Source organism: Artibeus jamaicensis, unplaced genomic scaffold (assembly GCF_021234435.1).
Source record: "Artibeus jamaicensis isolate MK-2021 breed Jamaican fruit bat unplaced genomic scaffold, CSHL_Jam_final contig_477, whole genome shotgun sequence".
Lineage (NCBI taxonomy): Eukaryota > Metazoa > Chordata > Mammalia > Chiroptera > Phyllostomidae > Artibeus > Artibeus jamaicensis.
This window is the reverse complement of record NW_026521854.1, coordinates 3676322-3695167: the sequence shown is the minus strand read 5'-3', so window position 1 is coordinate 3695167 and position 18846 is coordinate 3676322. Positions and strand designations below refer to the sequence as shown.

General features: G+C 57.6%; 1 protein-coding gene and 1 non-coding gene across 2 annotated transcripts in view; both read right to left on the bottom strand.

The window, feature by feature from the left end:
* PEBP4 (phosphatidylethanolamine binding protein 4) overlaps positions 1 to 18846 on the bottom strand; it is a 245740-nt gene that overhangs the window by 21604 nt on the left and 205290 nt on the right. The gene's annotated exons all lie outside the window — the stretch shown is intronic.
* Positions 12042 to 12170, bottom strand: LOC119054801 (small nucleolar RNA SNORA3/SNORA45 family). Its single transcript, XR_005083578.1, has one exon. It is a non-coding gene; the product is annotated as a small nucleolar RNA SNORA3/SNORA45 family (small nucleolar RNA).

Genomic DNA, 18846 nt, shown 5'->3' with positions numbered 1-18846 from the left:
GCGGCCAGAACTCATCCTGCGAGCTTTCTTGCGCTGTGATGGGCCTAAGGAATCTCCTGGCAGGGTCACCCTCGTGAGGCTAATGGCCGTGCCGTGGGCTCGGAGGCTACTCAGCTGTGAATGTGGGGCCCGTCCTGCTGGGTCTGCACTAAGCCGGCGTGCGCCGAGTGCACAGCACATAATGTTTATTAATATGCCTTGATGAGGGGCATTAATGTCTCCTAATGACACCATCTGAGCCCGGCCTCCTTCCTTTTCTGGCTCCTTGCTCCTTTCTCGTCCCCCTACCCCACAGACACACACACACACACACAACCACAGGCACTGAGTGACAGGCCCAGGTGGCCCAGAGGACAGTGGGCAGAGAGAGCCTTCAGGGGAGGAGGGGGCTCCGTGGGGTCCAGCTATAGGGGTCAGAGAGAGGGTCCTGGGCAAGGGAGGAAGGAGGAGGCTGCTGGCTCAGCTGTCAGGTGGAAACTTGGCCAGAAACTGCTCGGTGATGGGAGCCACAGAAGCAAAACAGTGGCAAGACTTTTCCAAAACTGGGAGGGGGGAGGCTCTGGAGTGGCAGATAGGAGCCACTGGAGCTACAGGCCTGGGCTCCCTGAAGGGAGAGGCAGGGAAGGAGACCGAGGCTGCAGCTCACTTGTCACTGGGTCAGAGAGGTGGGGGCGGCGGGAGTGAGAGCCAGCGAAGGGGAGAGCAGTGAGTCACACTAGCTCCCCCTCCCACAGGCTCCCACAACCCTCCTATGAGCTCACACTTGTGCTCATGTATACACATGTACAACCCACTTACGTGCACACACACATGTTCACAAATATGCATTCTCACACCCATATACTTGTGTACAGATGCACTCATATACACTTGCACATGCATATGCACATATGCACACTCACACCATCATACACATGTGCACACTCACACTCACATGCTCACACACTTAAACATAGTCACACACAGACATACACTCACTTAGACACAGTCACAAGACAGACCCATTTGCTCACACAGACTCACACGTACACACTACACATTTATTCATGCACACACACACCCTCTCCCAGGCAGCCTCACACTGGTGGGCCTTTCAGGGCTGAACCTGAGGGGAGAAGCAGGGGAGGGGCACCGGGGCCGGGGCCCTCGGTGAGAGGCCTGCGGCTGGACTGTGGGGTAGGCAGAGCAGGTGTGGGAAGGAATCCCTGGGCCCTGGGACCAGGATGGAGATGACTGATGAGGACTGAGGTCTGTGAATAAGCACTGGGCCGGTGGGTTGCTCTCTTAGACTCTGAGCGCCAGCAGCAGGGATGTGGGAGGAAGGGGGGCCTTGGGGGGAGCCGGGAGCTCCCAGGCCAACCCTGGCCCCTCTGCGACCCACCCCTCTTCCTGTGCGGGAGCTGGGGCTGCGGCTTGGCCTGCTCGTCTCTCCTGGCAGCAGCAGAACCATCAGGAAATGGGTGCAGCTGGCTCTCCCCAACAAACAGGGCTTGGGAAGTTACGGTCCGAGCGGAGGGGTGGGAGCTGAGGGACGCCCCCTTCAGGCCTGGCTCTGTCGCCTCGCCTCCATCTCTCTGTTCAGTGTGCAATCTTTCTAGCCGGGTGGCTGCAGCCCCAGGAGTGGAGGATTGGAGGAACTGTGGAGGATGCACAGACTGGGAGGAGGCAACCTGACCAGGCTGTGGTCTCCCAACTACAGCTGCACCTATGGGCCCAGCAGACCCCTATGGCCCACTGTCCTGGGGAGCGGTGCCCCAGGGCTGTGAATGGTCAGGGGGCACTGTTGTCTGGACTGCTTCTGGGTGGGGGTGCTGTGAGAGCTACATGGGCTCCCTAGGTTCTGTGGAGTAGGGACCCCTATACCAACAGCTTCTCTGAGCGCCTGGCTCAGCGGTCTCCTCTGGCTTCTGCCCTATTCATCTGCCAGTTTCCTCTCGTTTTGCCTAAGAGGAGCCCTTTGGCCCCAACCCTGTCCTGCCCTGCTGTCTACTGCCAGCTAGGAAATGGCCAACTGTCTCTGGACTCCTCTGTCCTCCTGTGTACCGTCTGTGAGACTCGAGTCGTCCTGGAGGACCCAGGCGACAAAGACTGTGGGACAGGGAGGGGGTGTGGGGAGAATGGAGCCTGGGGCACAGGGGCTGCCATCCAGAGCCTCTGCATGGCCCCCTTGGGGGAAGCTGGCAGTATGGGGGGGTCAGGCTCCTGGGCTCTGTCCTCTGCTTGTCTCCCTCCTTTGTCCTACCTTAAGTTCCCACATATAGCTCTAGTGAGAAGATAAAACATAGTCCATGCTTTTGGGCCTCCTGTCTCCTTTTCCACCAAAGAGCCCAGGCCTGGGGCCACCTTGTGAAAAGGAAGGAAGGAAGGAAGGAAGGGACGGAGGGAGGGAGGGAGGGAGGGAGGGAGGGAGGGAGGGAGGGAGGGAGGGAGGAAGGAAAGGAAAGGAAGGAGAGAGGGTAGAAGAAAGGGTAAGGGTCATGAGTCTTAAGCTAGAAAAGACACTGGCAGGATTTGAAGGCCCTGTGAAACCCGGTGCTCCCCAGAAAGTATGACAAGGAGAAACAGTCTAAGTCTCACTCCAATCACATCTGGCTCTTTTCAGAGGGACAAAGAGTGACCCTGGTCCTGGCCCCCTGGCCCCTCACTGCTCTGAGCAGCAGCAGCAGCAGCTGGGAGCTCTTTAGAAAGGCAGGATCTAGGGCTCCACCCCAGGCCTAGTGAATCAGATTCTCCCCTTTAACCAGAACCTGAGGGCACTCACATGCCCCGTAACTTTCATCTGAGGGTGTTGCCCCAGAGTCCTGCTCTCTGGCCCTCAGGGTCTCTGCACTGGACCGGTGGCTCCTCATCAGCCCTGTGGTGGTGGCAGCGGTGGGACCACCTTAGCTCTCGGCCCTGACCATGTCCCCTTTCAGATGTCTTTCAGGCTCTGGAGGGCCCCTGGCGTCGCCCTTCCTCGAGCAGGGCCTGGCTGACCTTTAGGTCTGGAGGTGGCTCCAGCCCCGGAGTCAGATTACATGGACTGGTCAGGCTCCTGGTCAGAGGAGGTTGGGGCTTGGCCCAGACCGGGAGCCACCAGGACTGGTGTGCCCGTCTGGTCCCCTGCAGCCTTCTTGCAGCTGCGAAAGACACCCCCACGTCACTGACTCTCGGCACAACTCCCTGCCCAACACTTGGGAGTTTCTGGAATTGGGCAGGCAGCCGTTGCCACCGGGGGGACCTGTGTGGCCACCGCTGGGCACACCATGAACAGGTGCTCCAGAGGGTGCTGACACACCCATTGGTGCTCCCTCCCCCGTTGCTCCCCAGTCACGCCCTGCACTCACAGCCTTATTCGAGGAGGGAAAGGGTCATTGCCCACGTGTTCAGGGACCTTGGGGAAGGGGGAGGCAAGAGAGCGTGGCTCTTCACTGTAGCCTGTGGACCAGAGGAGGGTGTGCGAGGTGGCTTAGGATTGGGCGTCAGGGTCTGCTCTAGGGCCCCGGTCCCAGCAGGAGACCTGCAGCCAAGGGAGGGCCTCGGTTTTCTCTTCTCTGAGGTGCCTCAGTGGAGCAGCCACCCTGACTGGCTGCCAGTCTGCACTCACGGCTGTGGGGCATGCTGGGGCCTGTGCCTGGGTCTTCATGCCCCTGCCTGCCTGTGTCAAGCCAACCTTATGGGTCTGGGCCAAGCGAACCATGGATGTGGCCCACCGGCGGTCCTCTGAGGTCCGGGGCCACACAGATGTGGCCAGAACCAGGGCGCGCTCTCGTTCTGCTGTGTCACCTTTTACGGTGCCCGGCAGGCAAATGCCGATCTGGGGAGCTTGGTAATTACGGTGAGGAAACAACCGGGACTGAGCTCAGTAAGCTCCACCCTGACCTCGGTCGGTCCTGGGCTTCTCTGGAATGCTCGGGGGACCGACATAACCCCAGGGGGCGGAGACTCACAGCCTCCGCAGGGCCAGCTCCACCTGGGGCACCATGCTGCTCCCTTAGGGGGTGATGACCGATTAAGGGCCGCGCAGCCGAAGCCCACAGGCCAAGGTAAGGGTGTGTGCACCGAGGTCCCCTGGCTGCCCCTGGAGCCTGCGCCCGCCTTCCTCCTAGCAGGTGGGGAGCTGGGCCGGGGACAGTGCGGTGCTTGGCTTCCAGCCCCATGGGGATCATCACCTCACAGAGTGTTGAAACGGGCCTTTGCACAACCTTGAGGAGGGCCCAGCATTTCCAGGTGACAGTGCCCAGGGCCATGAGGAAATGGGAGAAAAAGGGACAGGGTGAAAGCAGGGGAGAAGCCCAATGGGGTCAAGGGCCGTGGCCTTGGGCTCCGCAGGGGCTGACTGCCGTGGCCCAGGGTCGGGGCTCAGCCTGCCTCCTGTAGACCCCATGCATGTGGCTGGCCCTCCGAGGCCTTCCACCCTAGGGGTCTGGGGTCCCAGGCTGCGAGCCCACCTCGAGGTTACACACGCCCCACAGAGTGACATAAACTTCTGGACAGAACTTTTTGTTGTGAGCGGTGAATCGCCCTGGCATCCTGGGCTGCAGTGCACAAGCAAGGGGCCTTTAATGAATGCAAATGACAGCTGATGAATCTGCCTGCTTGGAGTCCTGCTCCTCTCTGTGGGGTCTGCCCACGCTTCATTCAGCCTCTGTGGCCTGCGCCAGCGGGGGGAGTGCCAACCTATTACTCCTTAGGCTTCCAGCCCTAATGGGGGAGAGGGTGAACCCCGCCTCTCCCCTGCCTCCAGAGCCTGCGGTCCTGTCACACACCAGGGGCTGGCTCTGGAGCCGTGGGCTTGCCCCCACTCGCTTGACACTGTCACTGGGTGTTTCCCTCCAAAAAGGGGGCTGATTGCAAGGACAGAGCCAACTAGCTGCTCAAGGAGATTTGTTCGAAGGGGTCAAATTTAGGAGGGAAGTGGGGCATTGTCTAGACAATGGCAGATGGTTTGCTGTCCAGTTACCCGCTGACTATGGCCTTGAGCGCGCAGCTGGGCCCTCTGATCATTCATACTGTGGGAAAGGCAGAGAGAGAAAGCCCGGGGGCTCGGAGGGAGTCCCTCTGTCTATCCTGATCCACCTGCCCAGGCGCCCGGCTCCTGGCAACAGAGCCGCCTTTGACTGAATTCCTGCCAAGTGCCAAGCACTCTGCCATGTGTAGGTGGCTTACAGTCTGGTGGGGACATGAGAGTAAAGAGGTGCTTATAGGTGTGATGAGTTCTAAGAAGGAGACTTACAGAGGGCCTGGTCTGGGCGGCAGGGAGGAGGACTTCCTGGAGGAGGCGTGAACAGGCCCTCCACCTGATAAGAGTGGTGCTTGGTCGGGGAAAAGAAGGGAGAGCTGTCTGCTGGGATGGAAAGGCAGGCCTAGGCTGCTTCAGGGCCTCCTCCTCCCCAGGAAGCCCGAGGCCCTTGTCATCTCCTTCTTGAGCTGCCTGACTTTCCTCTTGGGCTGCCTGGCTTCGGGGGGAAGGGAGGATTCAGGATGGAGCAGCAGGAAAGGGTGTGAGAGTAGAGGTTACTGACCTTCTCCTGGGCAGCCCCTGCCCCCTGCCAGGAAGAGAAGCAGGATTCCCTTTAGGGGGCAAACGCCTCAGTTTCCACTGCAATAAAGAGGGCCCCGAGCTCTCCCTGCAGCCTCTAATGATGGGGTCAGGGGTGTAATGAATATCTGCGTACTCATAAAACAGGCTAATGACTGCCCTGATTTAATGGACCCCTTTCATCCTCACCTGTTCCCAAACCAGGAGGGGCCATCCTGGGGGCTGAGGCCAGGAGCCTGGTGGCATCTATTCAGGGTAGGGACCAGCGGGTTTCTAAGCCCCAGGCCCCTGGGAGGCTGCCTTTCCCTCCTCCATCTCTTCTCTGTGTGAACCAGCGCAAGGAATTTAGGTCGATGGCTGAGCAGCCTTAGGAAGTGGGCAGGGGATGGGGCGGGAGGAAGCACTTACACCCTGATTCTTTAGAACGGTGTCGACACCTGTAACACGTGGTGGTGGCAGAGAGAGAGCATTTAGCCACTGAGGAGTCACCACGCCGCCGGCCTCTGCCCAGTACTGATAGGAGCTCACAGAGTCATCCCAGCCTCAGCTCAAACACCTGAGAAGCTCTAGACTTGGGGAGGGAGGGGCTGGCTGCTGAATCACCAGCAACACCTGTGTTTTGCTTGGGAGGTCTCCCGCTCCCTCGCTGGGGACTAACCAAGCCTGACCCTGTTTGGCTTCCTGGAACTTGGTGAGCTCACAGCCCGGGGTGTGTGGCTGCAGGCCAGGGTGACCTGCACTGCCAGGAGGATTTTTAAAAAGAGATACTTGCCCCTCTGTTCCCAGGATTAACTCAACAAGAGACTCAAATTGTTTCTTGAGCCCCCTACTCCCACCCCCATCCTCCCCAGGCTGATTGTAGAAGTTGGTTAGAGGACAATGAAAGCACTTAGGATAAAAACGTGTAGTGGAAATAAACAATCCACTTGCCATGAACAAGCCCCAGGGAGGTCTTGGTGGCTGGTAGCACCCAAGGTAGGCGGGGTGGTCAGAAACAGTCCCCAGGCCTCCGAGGATGGGGAGACAGCCTGATTTGCTTTCCCTGGAGTTCTGGAACTGCCCGACTGTGGCATTCTGGGCAGAGCTTGGACAGCAGCCACCGGCCACCACGGCAGGGTCTGCCAGTGGCAAGAAACTCATTACTGAGTCAGCCTGTGGTCTCAGTGTTCCCACTGGACACTGGCCCAGCCCTGCCTCCGGGCCACCTGTAGATCCGTGGGGTCCCAAAGACGCAAGTTCCTGTGCCCCTAACCAGCCTCAGAGGCCACCTCCCCCTTACCGTGGAGGGCGGAGAAAGTTCTGCACCGGGACCCACCGGCCTCCCTGCTGGGATGCTCAGAGAGGCGCAGGTTTAAATCCTGGCTTTGGGAGAGTGGGGAGCCACCAAGAAGGTGAGTCACTGCGAGGTGGTGTCATGGCTATGAGAGAGTTACAGCCACCATCCCAGACGTGTGTCAGGCACGCTGCACTCTTGAGGCGGCTCAGACGCTCTTACCCCACTGTGTCACTTAATCCTCCTTCACAAGGAGGCAGAAAGGGCAGAGCCGATCAGCCCCAGTTTGCAGGTGGGGACACAGCTCATGGCAGGTGAAGTGACTTGCTCGAGCTTACAGTCCCACTTGGCAGCAGCCATGGGAACGGGACCCTGGTGTCCTGCTCCAAGCCTCTGGACTCACAGTGCCTGTGACCTGGCCTGCCCCTCACGACAAAGCGGTCTGTGTGAAGGAAATCCGTCATGAAGAGAAGAGGTGATTTCCTTCCCCTTTGCTGGAATTTCTCAGGTGTCCTAAACGTGCTCAGACTGGGCTAAAGGACCAGTCTAGATCTGCCTAGGTCATGCCCAGACCTAGGGGCAGGGGGCTCTTCAGTCAGGGGCAGGCCACTTTCTCCAGCTCCCTCTTGACTTAGAGGACCCTGAGCGTCACCACGGGGAGGCCTGAGAGGGGTGCAGGCGGTGACGAGTCAGCCCTTCACAGGCATGGGGTCCCTGCAGAGGCATGGGCGACCTGGCTGGGAAAAGGGACCCGGAGGGACACGGGGTGGCCAGGTGACTTGGAAAGACCCTGGGGCCCGGGGGTGAGTTTTATCATCTGAGGCTGAGGGCTCTCTCTCCCCAGGGCCCTCGTCAGCTGCACCAGTGGGAGCTGAGGTCACTTAGGAGCTTGGCTGTGTATTTTCTCAGTTTCAAATGCCCTCCCCTGATTTTCTTGATCCTTCCAGTCCTGCTCACACTTCTCTTCATAACAACCCTCCCCTCACTGCTTCCTCCCTCATGCTCTGCTGGGCGCTGTGGGGGCGAGGAGCCTGCCCTGCCTAGAACTGCAGCTGCTCGCTCTTCCGTCCTCAGCCCCGAGCTCCTCTGGGGCATCTTGTCCCCATCCTTCTCCACTTTGGGCTCACAGTGAGTGCCCCGGGGCGGAGGGGACGGTCTGACACACACTGCCCCGCCCCTGGATCTGCATCCGCTAGCACCCTTGGTCATCGCAACGGTTCCCTAAGTCAGGAAACTGGCTGGGGGAGAGCAGCGATGTGGCAGGTCGCTAGGTAGCAGAGCCGGAATTAAACCCAGGTGTTCTGATTTCAGACATGATGCTCTTTGCCCAGTTCCATGCTGCCTCTCAAACGTTCACGTCGAAGAATGCAGGAGAAAGTGGCAAAACGGATTCTGTGTCTATGAAACTGAACCAAGGCATTTGCCCCTTTGCTTGAAAAATGCACCCAACTACTGCAATAGAAGCAGTCTCGTTTCACTAGATTCAGCTTCCTCCCTCCCTCCCTCCCTCCCTCCCTTCCTTCCTTCCTTCCTTCCTCCCTTCCTTCCTTCCTCCCTTCCTGCCTGCCTGCCTTCCAACACGCATTTTTGCCTCAGTGAGCCGTGAAGGGGCCACAGGGTCATTGATGTTGGCTGTGCCCTCCTGTTGGAAGGAGCGGGGCTACCTCTGTGGGGAATCAGGTGCTCAACTGAGGGGCTGCCCTGGGGGGACAGGAGAGCTCCGGGCACAAAGGCCCGCCAGTTTGGGGACAGGCTGGGGCCTTGAGGTCTGGAAAAACGATCAGACGCTGCATCTGCGGCCCGTGGCTGTGGGTCTGTGACTCTGTTTCTGGCCCTTCTGGAGTAGGGTGGGGGACAGCGCCAGGCCCCCACCCCCAGACTGGGAACGGTCGGTCAGATCTTGGCCACGGGGAAAAGCCACAGGATCTCCCTGCCCTTCCTTCCCGTTCTGTCCTCTTCCAGGCTTCTCCTTCTTCTCTGCCCTCTCTCGGGGCTCTTCCCCATCACCCCTCTCTCTCCTCCTCTCCCTCCTTCGCAGGCACCCCAGTCCCTTCAGACCATCAGACCCCCCAGGCTGCCTCCTCCTGACCAGCTCCGTCTAACCCAACATTATGTGACGGTGGAGGTGGCCTAGCCCCGGGCTGTCCCGTAAAGTAGCCTCTGGCCACTCGTGGCTGTTGTTGAGCGCTTCTCTGTAGCTAGTGCTGCTGGGGAACTACATTTCTCTACATTAAACTTAATTAAGTTTTGCTTTTGTCGGCATGTGTGTCTACTGGCTACGGATCGGGACATCAGAGCTCTAAACGGCACCAAGGGCTGGACTCCCGGGAGGCAACCCCACCTCCGTCTTGCCCCGACCTCTCCCCCCAGTGCCTTTACTCTCAGCGTCCTCTGCTGGGACCTGTGAGAGGCCCTGGAGGCCTGGGTTCTGGGCTTGGATCTAGGTGAGCTTGGGCACTGGATGTGTGAGCCTCAGTGGCCTCTTCTTTGAAAGCGAGGATAATTTCTCATAAACCTCAAGGTTTCCTCTCAGCTCTGAGCTCCATGCTTCCTTGGGCTGAACCCAGCCCTGATCAGCTCCCGGTGAGTTGCATGTGTGTCTGTGTGTGTGCATAGACGTGTGTGCACATGTGAGGGGGGCGCTGTGAGGGGCAGCACTGAGAGCCTGGGGGCTGCCGCTTGTCGTGCCCGACCAGCATCCTGGCACCAGGAAGAGGGTTAAGGGCTCTGTCACCGGGGAGGTGCAGGCTGACTACACTGTTGGCAGCAGTCGCTGGCTCCCTGGCCCCAGCCGTACCAGCGATGCCCCAGACTTCCTCTTTTGCCATAAAAGTATCCCGGAAAGCCTTCCCACAGAGGCCCCCAGGGCTTTCTTAGGGAATGTGTGAGTGCGTGCGCACGCAGGCTCTGTGGGGCAGGAGCCGGGCTGTGGGCCCTGGCGTGGAGAGGTGTCTGCTTCAGCTTGGGTGGAGGGAGGGGGAGGGCCCTCGCCTGGACCAGCGCCCTGGCTTAGGCAACGCTTTGCCTCTTAGTCAACTTGAACAACATGGATGTGTGTACACACATGTGTGTGCACACACAGCACTGTGTGTGGAGGGGAGATAAATCAGCCTTCGCTGCTTCGCCCCGTCTAAGCCTCTGCCACAGAAGACTCCTCCCACTACCTGGAAAGAAGGGGGAGACTCCCAGAGAGAGGGCTGTTCTTAGGCACCTTGAGGGTGTTGGAGGCTCCCAGCTGTGGCCTCCAGGTCGGGGGGGGGGGCCCTGAAAGGAGCCCTCTGGGGGCAGGGAGAGAAGCCCACCAGCCAGTCTGTGATGGGGGGTGGACAGCAGCGTGGCGAGAAGAGGCTGCCTCAGGGATCCCAGGTCACAGAACCCGCCTGGCAGAGAGTTGCATCACAGCGAAACTGCGTACTAGGTGCCTTGGGGGAGAGGGCACTGAGGGCTTGTGGCCCTAATTTTGCAGCCTTCAGGTGTAAGGGGTCACACTCCAGCCCCCCAGCAGCCCCACCCCTCCCCAGCATTCTTCTACACTAGGCCGCACACACAAGGAGGGGGTCTCCAGGGTCAGTGGAGAGCAGGGGAGGAGTGAATCAGAGGTCACCAGGCTCTCATCAGCCCTGAGTCAGAGGGGTGGGTGGAAACAACTGCAGGTAGTCTAGGGGTTCCCCACATGGAAGAGCTTCCTGGGCAAAGACAGCCCTCCCTGACGGGAAGCTGTGGGGCCTGGACTGCACACTCGGCCTCTCTGCCCTCACTGGACACTCCAGGAGAGCAGAGGGGCTACTACAAGTGAAGGATGCAGCTACACTACAAGTGAAGGATGCAGCTGCAGACCAGCCGGGAGGGAGGGAGCCGGACCAGAGAGCCTGCTGGGTCCCTTCTCTGCAATCCACACATAGCACCCACCACATCAATGACTTTTCATTCTGCGGAACTACCTTGGTCCATTGAGAGTCTGGGGGGCTCACTGTTGGGTGGGTACAGAGGGCGTTACCCCACAGAACTCTGTTGGACTTTCTGAATTTGCTCCAGTGTTTTTCTCCTCCCTGGAAGTAGGACAGAGTGTGGAGATGCTTAGAAAGGTCTGCAAGTTGTTCTTTGCTTACGCGTGGTCTTGGCAAGAAAGCCGTGGGTGTGTTCCTCCTTTATCAGGCTACTGGCTACTGGCTTTCCCACAGTACAGTGACGGACAGCCTGAGGTCTGGCTGGTCGGCTCCTCCCCCACGTCTCTGGGGCCTCTGTCTTGCTCTTTTTGCTTAAATCAGTGGGTAGGGGGTCCCCTCAATGTAATATCAGCCCTAGGAGCACAGCCACCTCCCCGGGGGTCTGCCCTGACCCTGCTAGAGCTGGAAGCCGTGCCTCCCCCAGCCCCTGCCTCTGCCCAGCTCCTCTCTCCCTGGACAGGGGAGTCGCTGTGCAGGGCATGTCCACCAAATGCAGCATATGCCTCTGAAAGATGGTCCCCACCTGCCTCCTGGTCTGAGCAAGGCCACCCCTTCCCTTCCTGGGCTCCGATTCCCCGTAGAGGTGGGTGGCAGCAGACATCTGTGGAGCGCAGGTGAGCCATGGGGAACACAGGGGGCCAGAGCTCCAAAGGGGTTTTAGAAATCCCTCAGTGAGGCCCACCCTCCACATTTTGCTGACAAAACAATCCAGGGCCCCAGTACTACGGGACCACTTATATTCTCTGGGACCTCATTCCCCTGACTCCCAGTGTGAGCTAATGTATAACAAATTCACTCTTGTTTTTTTCCGAGGGCTTAGATGTGCAATGGAGCTGGAATTTGGAAAAAATTCATCTGGGCAGAAGTTGCTCTGCTTCCAATATCTAGGTGGACAGCTTTGGGCACATGGCTGGTGTTTAGTAAACCAACGCCTGTGATTGACCTGAATCTACGATGACTCCTCTCTCACCAGGAGGAGGGGCCTAACCTGTGGGAGCTCGGTTTGGTCCTTCACCTTTCCACTCCTTCACCTTTCCACTCCGGCTGAGTGGTTGGGAAGGATGAGGCCAGGAGACCCCTCCCCTGCCCCAGCCCCGGCCCTGGCCCCCCTTTCATAGCTTCCTTCAGTGCTACTTACCACCCTAGGGAAGGAATCAGTGTCTACAGTGCAGCCACCCTGACTACCTCTAGAGAAAAAAAAAAACAACAAGGTAATATTGTGCCAGGGGAGAGGACTTACATCAGAAGTATCTCACAAAGGAAGAGGGCCAAATTTATTTTGGGGTGGGGGTGGGGCAGGGTGTGGCTCTGATCTGGGTGCTCCCAGGGGCACTGAGTGCCCTTGTCAGAGAGTCAAGACCGGCAGGTCCTGTCCGAGAACTCGCACACACTAGGGCGAGAACTGTCAGGATGTGACTCCAGTCTCGGGCGAAAGCCAAATTTTTATGTGAGATGCACGGATGGGGGAGAGAGGAAAAAATGCCCGGGTAATTAAGTTAATAGGTTCCTTAAAGAATGCCCTTGTGAGTGATGTTCAACACATTCAAGTGTTGACAAGAAGGCATTGAACTCACCGCCCACGCAGCGGGCAGAAGCAGGCTCTCAGCTCCAACACACCTTCTTTGTCTGAAACTTGTAGTGAACTCAGCGCTGGGCTTGTGGAATCTGTCCCAGGGGACCCCTGCTACGGGGGTCTCCAGGTGAAGCCCCCTGCTTCTAGGTAGGGTTGGGGGTGGGTGAGGGTGGTCACCCCAGACTGAGATCTCAGGATTAGGAGAGCAAACTCAGGAGCCTTGGGATGCTGTTATGCCCCCTGTGAGACCCGGGGGTCTCCGAGGGCGCCCGAGATAATGTGTCACTCTTGCGGGTGGTCAGCATGAACCTGTCCCTTCCCTCTGAGCCCCAGTTGCCTTGGAGAACATGAGTCCGACACTCTGGAACATCTCCTCAATCCTAGGGCTTCCCTGCCTTGCTGAACTAGTGGGAGACTCTAGGTATCCGGGTGATTTCTCTTACATGTGTGGCAGAAGGAGGGGCCCTCGATCACTGGTGGGCTGGAAGGAAGGAGCCTTGCCCTGGAGGAGGGCTCTCTCTCTTTCTCCATATTGCTAGTTAAAGAAAGTTTTGGGTTGAAGTCACAGGTTATAGACTGAGCAGAAATCGAGCATTCTTAAAACAAAGGCGTGCAGCCTGTCTCAGGGCCCTGGGTGAGGATGGGCTCGTTGCCGGCTGCTGGCGGATCAGCCCGCCTTCCGCTCGGCTGTGGCCCGTTCCTCTCATCACCAGCCATCGGACTCACCTCATCCTCTCTTTCTGTTACATTGGGCTCAGACTTATCGGGTAATCAGAGTTTTCAGGTTGGGACGTGAATCTCAGGGACTCCGTCACAGTTACGGTGGCCACATTCGTGAAGTGAGAAAGTGGTGACAAGTTATGTCTGTGAAAGAGAATTTCTGCCTTAGATACTTAGGAAAACACTGAAAATACAGTGGCCTACGTCTGTGGTTGTCTGGTCGCTCAGAGGCAGCTCATCTTAGGGGAGCAATTTAGAAATGCCCAAATCCGGGCCAGCAGCCTGCAGGAGGAGCAGCGCCACCCCTCACCTGACGTCCTCTCTGAAGGGGCAGCTCGCGGCTGTGTGGGAGGAAGCAGGGGCAGGAATCCCCCCTCCTTTGAAAATGGCATTCAGGGAAGGCAAGCCTCTCTCACACCCGGCAAGTTTGGCCGAGCTCTGCTCTTGTTCTGGGCACCAGCCCTTATTCTGGGGGCTCGTTCCTGCCGGGAGAAGCCAGTTCCCACCCACAATCCCACTGTTCAGGAGATTCTGAGGTTTGCCCACACTCCTAAGACATTTCTGTTTCCAGGAAAAGGAAACGATGTGTTGTCCTTTGCTGGACTTTTGAGGCGTTAGGACACAGTACTGAAGAAAGGGCTCTGGGCTGAGTAGGGGCTTCTGTTAGTCCCCACTCAGAGTCCCCACTCCTCCAGGGCTCCTTGTCCCCGTTCTGCATCATGCAGGCTACCACTGCTAGTCTCCCTTTTCCTGATCCCCCAATTTGGATGACCTGAGAGCACGCTGAGAGGACTAATCGGACTCCCCGCTTGCCTTGGTGCGGGCACGTGGCCAGGGGTAAGTAGCCTCCAAGCCCAGCTGAGCTCACTCCTCCTGAGTGCCTCCTACAGGCAGAACCAGGGCTGAGGGCCACAGGGCTACGGCTGCTGCCCTCCTGCTGTTAAGGAGGGTTGGGCCGTGGCAGCCACAGAGCTGCCTACACCTTCCCTACGGTCCCAGAGTATGAGCACCCTGCCCAGGAACCAGGAGGGAGCTGTGAGCACCCCAGAAATGTGCAGGTTTCCAGAAAAGTCACCTCCTCGGGTGATTTTCCATTCTTCCCACCTCCCAGCATTAAAGCGGGGGAGGGGGGCACAGATTCCGACAAGGACCCTAAGATTCAAGGGCATCAGGACAGACTTTAAGCAGGGACATCTTTTTGTGTCAAACTGATTTTGAAAGTATTTTTTCCTTCCCTTGGAGACACCTCACGAAGCAGACTTCTTAGTCTTCACAAAAGATCCATGTGATGCGGTTCATTTATCTCACATGGACAGATGGTGCTGGGAGAACTTGAGGGCCAGGCCATCCCCACAGCTGCCAAGAGGCTGAGGCTGACTTCTGAGGTGATCACCTGGCCACAGTCCCACCCAGGCCACCATTCCTTGTGGAGGAAGGGGGAGGGCAGGGGCCTTTGCCTTGCTGCCAGCCGGCAGCCTCAGCATGGGCCTTTGGACCAGGCTTCTCAGCCCCTGCCCCTGCCCCTGCCCCTGCGTGGGAGGTGCGAGGGGCTGGAGCCGGGAGGCCGGAAGTGAGTGCAGATGGGCTGCTGGGACGGCTGTGCAGAGAGCAGAGCACATCTGCCCGGCGAGTCTGGTGGGGCCTCTCCCCACAACCTCTGGGCCCTGTCTACCTGCTCACTGATGGGGTGTGGACAGGGTTTGGGTCCCAAATAGGGAAAATGATGGAAAAGGAAAGTCTGAAGATAGAGGCTGGAGCTAGGGGCTGCTGAGGGGGTATGTTTACATGAAGAAGAGAAAGTCGCTGTGCTCTGGAGGAAAGGAGGGACCAAGGACAAAGTGAAAAACAGAAGCAAATGATCAAACTGCATCTACTCAGGACAGGCTCCGGCTTTCCGTGGCTCTAGGGTGCCCAGGGTCTGATGTCTCCTACTTCGTGAAGCCACCCAACCCCTCACGTCACCATGAAATGGACGGTCTGCCCTTCTGGGTGCTCCCCAAGGGCTTCTGTTTGTCTTACCCACTAGGCCGCAGGTACACAGAGACCGGGGGGCCCATCTCCTTCATGACCGAATCTTCACAGAGTAGATATTGTCAAAGATTCTTGAATGAGCGAATGATTCTGCGGCCAAAACTGCCCTGAGGTTTTCCATTTAATCCCTTCATTTTTCTCTAACTGGCTTTAAATATTGCTGGGAAAGTTTATCCGGAGAAAACAAATACTTGGGAGATTAGAAGGTGGATGGGGAGATTAGAAGGTGAAATTCCTCTTCATGAGGAATTTGCCTGCTTCCCCACTTAGCTCTTTTCTAGGGAGCTGAGCAGAGAGGAAAGGCTCCTTGCTTGTTCTAGAACCTGTACACATGGACTTGGCAATGACCTGCACATGTGGGTTGGGTGTTACCGCCCTGGTGTCAAGCCACCGAGGCGGGAATGACGGATGGCATGGACCTGTGGAAGCAGCCGGTGGGCCGGCCGACAGCTTCCCCACATCTAACCCCGCCCCCTGCGCACCATCACCTCTCCATGGTTCTCGCTTTGTAATGAAAGGAGAGTAGAGTTTGAGTCCCCGCTCTGCTGTGCAGCCGTGAGTGAGTCACTTCTCTCTGGGCCTCAGTTTCCTCACTCATGCCATGGGAAAGCTGGTCGAGACCACCTGGGAGACCTCTCCCAGCTTTAGGGTCCTAAACCTGGTAGGATGTTGAGCAGGGAATGTGGCCCTGAGATCCTGGGCTGGGAACTTGTCCTTAACTTAGGCCATAAGGGCCCATCCTGACGCGGACTACTTCGCTCGCTCCCCTCCTCGCTGCCATGGTGGCCTTCCTGGGTGAGCTGGTCAAGTCCTGCTTGAAGCCAGAGGTCTGTGTGACCGATCCTTAACTTTCTCAAGCTTCTACTCCCGTTCCCTATTATCTCGTGAGTGTACCGGAAGCACCCGTGGGGAGGAAAAAAGGCTTGAAGTCCCACAGACTCGAGGCCAAAACAGAACACATATGTTTATCTCTAACATTATTTTTATCGCTGCCTCCATTATCCTCACCTCCATCACCATCACCCATTCTTAATATTGTTAAGCATTTGTTGTTTGCCATTTGGCCATGTGCAGGGGAATGAATAAATAAGCAAGAAAAACTGGTTGCAAAAAGCCTGTGCTATACTTGGTCTGTCTCAGGTCAAGGCTGGTTAATCCATCCCTCCCATATGAGTGGGCTCTGACCCTGAGGGGGCAGCGGAGTTCCTTGGTGAGAGAGCGCTCTCCTCATTCGGGGGGAGGCATGAGATGCCCCGGCCCTGCTGCCACTGTGCCTCTGTGCCTTACTCGGGTGTGCAGCCCTGACTATGCCCTGAACAAGGGCCACAGCCAAAGGCGCTCACTCCGCGCTTGCTGATTATTAGTAGGGATGCCATGTACTAAATTCAGGAGGGGAAGTGGGCCGGGAGTGTTCAGAGTGCTACTTAGCTGCCGTGAGCTGAGAAACATATTAATAATTCCTTGTCTGGGGCATTTTCCCTACTAACGCCTGGAGTCCTCGGCTGCAAGACGAGCGTGGGACTGTTTGGGAGCCCAGGTGGCAAAGACTCAGACAGGAGGCAAACAGCTGGCGCCTCCTTCTGGCCCTGCAGGGCTGGAGCAGGCCTGGGGCGGGCTGGTGCTGGTGCCTTAGCCCCTGGGCTCCCAGACCTCCCTGCCCCAGACCCTTCACCTGGACAGCCCAGATCAGGAGAGCCAATGGAGAGCCAGGGAGGCTGTTAAGCAACCCATTTAACTCCTTGTCAAAACTGGTGACTAAGCCAGACCCCCGGGCCAGATTGGCTCCACAGCTCTGCTGCTAGCTGCGTGAGGCCTGGGCCAGTCTCTGGCTGCTTCTCACCCTCTGCTGGATGGATCTCTCAGCTTCTCTCCACCACACCCCGCCACCATTCCTCCCCACTTAGACCTTTTCCATGTGTGGCTAGTCCCCACCTTTCTGTCCCTTCCTCCGAAAAGACGCCGGGGGTGGGGGGAGGGAGTTCACTGATGCCCTTCGTTTTGCACCCAGTGCTGCATGGGAGTCCTGGTCTGCTGCCCAGGCTGTGGGGGGCGGGCTTCGGGGGCGGGCTTCGGCAACGTCTGGCCTTACCCGCTCCCCTGGCCCTGCCTGGGTGATGCCTGGGAGAGGGCTGTGCTCACTGACCCAGTGCTCACTTTTCCTTTCCAAAAGAAGGGGTTTGGTGAGTCAGCTGGTCCCTACTGCCAAAGGCTGCCCGAGGGGGCCATGGGTGGAGGCTGTTTGCACTCTGGTGGAGACAGTTCGCAGAGAAACCCAAGAGGTGTCCTGACAGGGCTCAGAGCGTTCACAGTTCTGAGTGAACTGGGATTGTTTACTTAATCCTTGACCAAGTCATTGTCAGGCGCTGGGATGATTCCCATTTTACAGGTAAGGAACCTGAGGCCAAAATCAATTGGGTGGTTTGCCAAAGCCGGGAAGTGGTGGAGCTGGACTTGAACTCATGCCTTATTGACGTGGAAGCTCAAGCTGGTTCTGACGTACTACCTGGCCCTAGCAGTGCTAAGCCTGGCTCCGGAGGCCCTCGAAGTGCTCACCAGCTTAGCAACTTCATGGCAACTTCCCAATGAGACCCAGAAAGCAACTTCCTCCCGCCAAGCAGCACACAGACATGACCTCATTCACTCCCTCAGAGTCCGAGTGTGGGCTAAGGGAGCGGAGGGTCACGGACTCCACTTCCTGGGGAGAAAAGTGAGGCACAGAGAGGAATAGTGACTTGCTCTAGGTCACACAGCCAGCTGGCAGAAGTGCTGGGGCTGTTATTTAGCTTGAGGGGAGTGAGGTAGGATCAACTCCTGAGACACGGAAAATTGGGGTGCTCTTATTGAGGGGTGACTCGGTGGCTGCAGCAACTCCAAGCTATGTAGGCTTGTGTTAGAAAAGGAAATCTGAGAGGCACATAAATTCAATCTGTGTGGGAGGCGGCTGAGACCGACAGGCACCACTGCCGCTCCTCCAGACCACTCTCCTGCGGCCCTGCACCCCCGTCTGTCTCGGAGTCCGAGGTGCCCTGGGGCAGCTGTGGCCTCGAGGTCCTGGGACCTGGGAAGAACACTCGCCAGGTGCCCCTAAATGAATCATTGCACCTCTCAGCTTTTCCATTTTTCACTCAAAAAATGGAGATACTAACTACATGAAATAGACACAGGGAGAAAACTACCGGCGTTCTCTTTAGTCCTGTTGCACCCCCACTACAGGCCTTTTTAAAAATGGTTTTGGAGCTATGGGTCACATGGAGGGACTGCTCCGGTCAAATGTCAGTCTTCCACACCGTGCCTTTTTCACGTGGCACCTCTAGTACCCAGTGTCCGGCACCAAGTCGAATGTCCCATGGGCTCAGTGCAGGGTCAGCAAACTTTCGGTAAAGGCCCAGGTAGTGAACGTTCGAGGCCTGTAGGCTGCACAGGATTCTGGTCACATGTTCTTTGTTTCATTTCAACTCCTTAACAATAAGAAACCATTCTTAGCCCACGGGTCCTACAAAAACAGGCTGGTTTGGCCTGTGGGCTACAGTTTGCTGGCCCTGGGCTAGTCAGTGTGAAGGTGGATGGGCGGGTCAACTGGAAACAGACAGAAAGGCCTAGATAGAGCCTTCGCATTGTGAAGTGCCCTTCGCCCTGGGTGGTCTGCCTGATGGGGTAGGTCATGCCTGCTTCAAGGGCTGTGGTGAGGGGGCCAAATATAATTTTCCTGCCTCCAAGTAGGCACCCGCCAGGTGGGAGAAGATGTCACTGGGACTGTTTGAGGGGAGAGGAGGGAGCACGG